General features: G+C 40.6%; 1 pseudogene across 1 annotated transcript; it reads left to right on the plus strand.

Annotated features, from left to right (window-relative positions):
- The first annotated feature begins 1,592 nt into the window (after positions 1-1,592).
- LOC148019548 (purple acid phosphatase 4-like) lies at positions 1,593-4,540 on the plus strand (annotated as a pseudogene). Its single transcript, XR_015694978.1, has 6 exons — positions 1,593-1,716; positions 2,092-2,382; positions 2,943-3,099; positions 3,332-3,393; positions 3,448-3,636; positions 3,740-4,540. The product of XR_015694978.1 is annotated as a purple acid phosphatase 4-like (transcript).
- The last annotated feature ends 1,556 nt before the right edge of the window (positions 4,541-6,096 follow it).

The raw sequence follows: 6,096 nt of genomic DNA on the forward strand, positions 1-6,096 counted from the left end.
TTGAGTTTGGAATGCTTCCTAACACTTTTGCAACTTTGCATGGATGAGTATTAAAAATTGTGAGATTTTTATATGGAGATCACATAATAAACCCTCAGGAACTTATCACTCTAGAGATGTTGGTTGGCCATCTTGGTTTAGAGAGTCTAAAAACCAATGTGGATATGCTCATAATATTTTATTTCAAAAGATTGGATAGTGAGCAATCATGGGTTGCAACTCATTGAATTTGGAATGCTTCCTTAATTGAATTTTGTTTGCAAATAGAATGGCTTTTTATCTTGTTAAAGGACAGAAATGGGAGGATGAAAAGTGGTAGGATACATTATTACACAAGGGTTTAAAGATAAAGATTAAAAATTGCAATGTTGCTTAATCAATGGTCAATGTGTGAAATAAAGATTTGGACCTCACTCTAAATGGGTGGGGCCAATGGATAGGAGGGAGAATTTATGGGTGGGGCCAAGGGATAGGAGGGAGAATTAATCTTCATTATAGAAGCTTTTGGTTTTGTTATGCCCCCTTTTTCAAATGTAAAGCACTCATGGATGCCTTGCCTTTAGCGAGCACAGAAGATAGGAAAAGCTCGATTAACCTCCCAACCACTCAAGACAATAGCCTCTTTTAGCACCACATTGGTATCTTTAGGCTGATCCATGGACTATTTTTAGGCCTTGAGTTTTAGTGAGTCTATTCCCACAGACTACCTATCCTTTGACTCTTTGGTCCATATACCCTTGTGCCCTAATGTAGGCTCTCTCTTGACCCCTTAACCCCACCAACACCATTTCATAGTGGTCCATTTTCTACTATTAGCATTACGGTCGAGCTATCCTACAGACCGTGTCCACTGAGGACCCTTGTCCTGACATTAAAGTTGTGTGGTAAGCCTAGACTTTATCTTGCATTGTGCCAAAGGGTTGAAGAATTGCCGAAAGATGTTTGTAGTAATGGAGCACATAGTTGCAATGATGTTTTAGCCTTGAAAAGGGACTCATGATTGGACGACAAGGAGCCTAGCTGGCTTGATGTCTAGCAAAAGAAAAGAGGTGATTGGCCTACAACTAGGGTTATTAGGTCGAAGCATCTTGCTAAATTCATTGAAAGCCAAGCTTGTAAAAGAATTTGGTATGCTAAGACAAGAATGACTTGTTTTGGGATGTAAGCTCAACATAGATGGTTCTTGGATGTGAGCTGTATTTCTTTAATCATAATTGCCAAGTACAACGGATGGCACTTATGTCAAGCTCTAGAAAAAGAAATTGATCTCATGAAATTTCAAGGATGACGGATCGAAGGTAGGAACTCATGATGGAGATGTGTGGTTTGACACAATGGAAGTCCTGGCCTACTTCGTAGCATTAACAAATAAATTTATTTCTTTTTGAAAAAACGAAGAATTTGGGTCAACTTGGTAGAAAGTCCTTGGGCAAGAAGTTTAACGTGGGTAAGAATTAACCGTTGGAATATTCTCCCGAACTGGGGGAATCCAATAGGGAATCTTCTCAGATCAAACTGCCAGTTGCTCGATCACTTTTCCCGCCCACTGAGCAGAACAAGAAGAAGAAGAAGGCAGAGAGAGAGAGAGAGAGAGAGAGAGAGAGAGAGAGAGAGAGAGAAAGAGAGAGAGAGTCATCTATGGCGCCCAAGCCCGTAATCCAGCAGCTGATTGCAAACGAAGAAACGCCATTGCTAATTTCAGAGAGCTCACCACAGGCAAATATCATATAATACAGAAATACAGTATAGATCATATATAAGAAGCTGCATTTGCAAATCCAATTTCCATAATCTCTCCCTACTGATCATTATCTATATTATTGAATTCCGCTCAATTTCCAAGAACATTTTCGCACTTCCCCATGTGGCAAAAGGGGTTGTTTTCCCTTCTCTCCCTGTAGTTCATAAGCTTCTGCTCGGGACGCACCGCATACCTAGCTAGATGCGGTTGGGGCGAGGGGCAGCTGCCAGCCCTCCCTCGCAGAAGTTCATGCATCTTGTCATAATTCACAACATGGGAACTACAGTGAGGATTTGTCTAAAACTTCTTGAGATTGATCAAATTCACAAAACATGATCGCTTGCATGCAGGGATTGGGAGGGGTGCTCTGCTTCCATCACCGGCATCGTAGGGGACAGACCGGCACAGCAGCCTGCTGCCTCATGCTCATCTTCACTCTGGGAATGATCTGTATGGGTTTCTTTGCTGTGCGTACATGTAAGTGGTGGGGGGACGATTATCCCTTTAATGAGCTGCCAAACATGCTCCAGCATGACCATCCACATCCTCTGCATCATGCTCTGGCCGACAGCTTCTCTTTCCTTGCTGTTGGTGACTGGGGGAGACATGGCCTCTACAATCAGTCTCAAGTAGCAATTCAGGTTTCTTTTGCTCTTCTGTACCATCACATACTGATAGGCTTATCGCATCAAATAATCTACAGTTGGTAACTACATAGTGTAAGAATTTTATGCACCCATTTCCATTCATACGTATATACAGATTTACATCACTACAAAACTACATACATATATGTACATTTGTACGTACATCTGCATATACATCTATACATATGTGCGTGCACGCGCGCATATATATGAAAATACATACGTATTTATGTATGTTTATGCAAATGAAGGACAGAGAGTTGTATTAATCTTTGTTATATAAAGCTTTGACAGACCTTCTTATGTTTAACATCATTCATATCTATAACTTGCTTTGGATGGATTTACTCAGAAGAGCTTTGTCTCCTACTCTTGCCAAAGCATCTATTGATTTTGTCAGTCTGTTATTAATCTCTGGACATTTCCGAATTCTTCTATTCATGATGCCGTGACTTGGAATTTTTAATTTAAACGTTCGTTAGATATTGTTGTTGTTGTGCTGAGCTTCAGCACTTGTTCCCTTCTTCAATACTCGAGCATTTCTGTGTGCACAGATGGGGAGAATTGGGGAACAGCTTGGCATTGAATTTGTGGTGTCTGTTGGAGATAACTTCTATCAAACAGGATTGAAGGCAGCAGATGACCCAGCTTTTTCCTCATCTTTCACTCGTGTATATACTGCCCAAAGCTTGCAGAAGCCGTGGTACGCAGGTACATTGTTAGTCTATTGCTGTGCTGTGCACACTGTAAACTGAATCATGATCAATCTAATAAAAAATTCTGTAGTAACATCTTTCACAGTGCTGTAGACTGAATCATGGTCAATCTGATGCAAATTCTGCACTAATATCTGTAATCACAGTGCTGGGAATGACTACATGGGAGATGCCCCTGTACAAATGAATGGTGACTTGACAGCCCATGACTCTCGATGGTTTTGTAGGCGAGAGTTTCAACTGCAGCATTCCCTGTGCAAAAGTTCCTACACAGATATATTCATTTCGTGCATGCACATGAACATGTGATGACATCAAGTGTGTCAAAATGTGATGCAAAAAGAAAGTCATGCAGGGTCTGATTGCTTTCTCTCGGGCATCCACATCAGGAGCATGCAATAACTTTGCAGAATTTTTCTTCATTGACACAACTCCGTTCATCAATGAATACTGGTACCCAAATGCAACTCACACCTTTGACTGGTGGGGCCTTACACCAAATAGATCAGAGCAGCTGAAATTTCACTTGGAGGTAAAGCGTTGTACATATTGCTTTTCACTGACTTGATGTTTCATTTTGGGATGTACTTCCATCTGATATTCTTCATTACTCACTTATGGCATGGTTTATTCAGGATTTAACAGATAAATTGCTTCAATCTGAAGCCACATGGAAGATAGTTGTTGGGCATCATATGATCAGGAGCGTAGGGCATCATGGGGACATGCCAGTACTTGTGGAACATGTGCTACCAATCCTTGAGGTAGTACCTGCCTTCTGCTTTAACCAAACCATATTTCAAAACACCTGCCCAATCCGAAAGTGTTTGTATATAGCCAGATGGTCAATTTGACAATGCAGTTCTGTCCACCTGTTTACAAGTGGGGGTGGGTCCGAGGCATTTGATGGATTAAGACCGTACGGCGACGAAGAGGGTGTGCAGTATGTTTTTGATGGCCAAGGTTTCCTTGCAGTCACTGTAAATATTGAATCAATCTCTTTGAGCTTCTATGATGTCTTTGGTGACGTTCTCTACTTCTTTTTGCTTCAAAAAGGAAATCAATTTTAGGAGGCATTAGTTCTGTATGTGATTACAGACACTCTACAATCATAATCTCAGATCAAAAGATCAGGTGCACATACAGTTTTTACCAACAAGAAAAGCCAAAGGGACATCAAAACAAGAGAGGACACCTTGTACATGAGAGGATATGGTTGAACCCAATGAAATTGCAGAGCTTAGCCAAGTCTAACTGTGTACATATCTAATTCATAACTGAGCTGACATATAGCCTACCCAAGGTTAACTTTGTATGGGTATGTAACGTACAGCTAAGCTGACATCTATGAGCAATCTTGTTAGTCAATGTTGAGACCATCATGCGTACTTGACACTCGAACAGAATATTAATCAGTCTAAACTACTGAGGTTTTAACATCTACTCAAATTTGACTGATATTAAAGACGTCGTCGTTTTGGCAACTAGAGTAAGAGGATCAATGGTGTGACATGTCATTGTGCATATACTACAACATGGCTGGTCCAACAACATAACAAATAGGTTGTAACGAAAAGCTATAGCCTACGTAATAACAATTAACTCCATGAAAATCATTGTATGGATAAATCAATAAAAATTGTTTGCCTATTTCAAAAAAATCTTCAAAAAATGTGGCAAACAACAACTTGATTATAGGCCCTTCATATGGCAACCAAAAATGTGATATTTTGAGTATCTCGGTTAAGATGGCAATAGCTTCACTAAAATCATATTCCTTCTCGATCTAACGAGTGTTATTATTGGTAGAAGTTTTAGCAATGTGGAAATGGAATGACGAAGGCCCACAAAACCTTTAGGTGTTGTAATTGCAAATAGAAACGGGTGAAGAATTATGCCCACATCATAGGATTTCAGCCTTCATAGCTTTATCTCTACAAGCAAACTACTTAGTTGTAATACCATTGGTCCTCTTAATTATGCAAGTGTACTTGCAACATGATTAGAGATAGCCCAACATGGGGGGTGTGCTTGTGTGAGGACATGGATTTTTTGGTCAATGCGATGGTTTTTCTGATATCCATCTCAAGTTTCATCCATATGAGAAAATGACCAATATCCATGTGTTTTTGTATTTGTTATAGGTTAAGAGAATTGAGGGCGGCCTTCATTGTGGAGGAGAAGCTGAGGAATCCAATTTTCAAAACTAAAGGGCTCTAGGAAAAGTGTTGGGGGTAAAGATGCCTTTGCCTAGCAGCCTATGTATTACTATACTGACAGTGCTTGCCATTGCACACTGCAGGTGGCGGGCACTCGTCACTATCACTTTATTCTTTATTCTTTTTTAGTGATAATTTTGAATAAAGAAAGGCCCGGTCATACATTGTGACTTTTGGAGTTTCCATTTGTGTCTCTTCTTGCTCTTGCTCTCCGCCATAGCTCACTTCCAAGCAAGCTTCGATTCTTTTCACCTTTCAACTGGTATCAAAGTAAGGCTTCTCGACTTTCTGAGCTTGGTTCGTGGCATTCTTAGCTTCCATTCAAATACCTACAGCATTGGGTCTTCTTTCTCGGCAGCTATAATCGACCTTTCCCAGCTCCTCTCACTCCTCGGCTTTCCGAGCACCTTCTTGGCATTGAGGCACCCTCAGGGCATTGCTACAGTGGTATTGAAGTGCTCTTTCAATGCTTTTATTTAGTTCTTAGGTTGCAGTCAATCATGGCATCCATAACTCAAACCCTTGGAGCTTGTATCTTGCTTCCTCTTGCATTTGGGTACTTGAGGCTTGTTGTGTGTCTCCTTGGGCACCCCATGGAGCCTCTAACCATTATCATTGAGGCCATGTGGATGCACAGTAGTAAAAGCATATATCAACAAATTTGCGTCATTTTTTTGGCTAATTTGGACAGCATACCACTATAGCACACCTACTTCTCATTGATGGCTATGTCATGCTTCTTCAGGCTTGACAATGGTCTCTAACATGTGTTA

The sequence above is a fragment of the Lygodium microphyllum genome, chromosome 19 (genome assembly GCF_053477565.2).
Source record: "Lygodium microphyllum isolate KBCC chromosome 19, Lygodium_microphyllum_v1.1.10, whole genome shotgun sequence".
Taxonomy (NCBI): domain Eukaryota; kingdom Viridiplantae; phylum Streptophyta; class Polypodiopsida; order Schizaeales; family Lygodiaceae; genus Lygodium; species Lygodium microphyllum.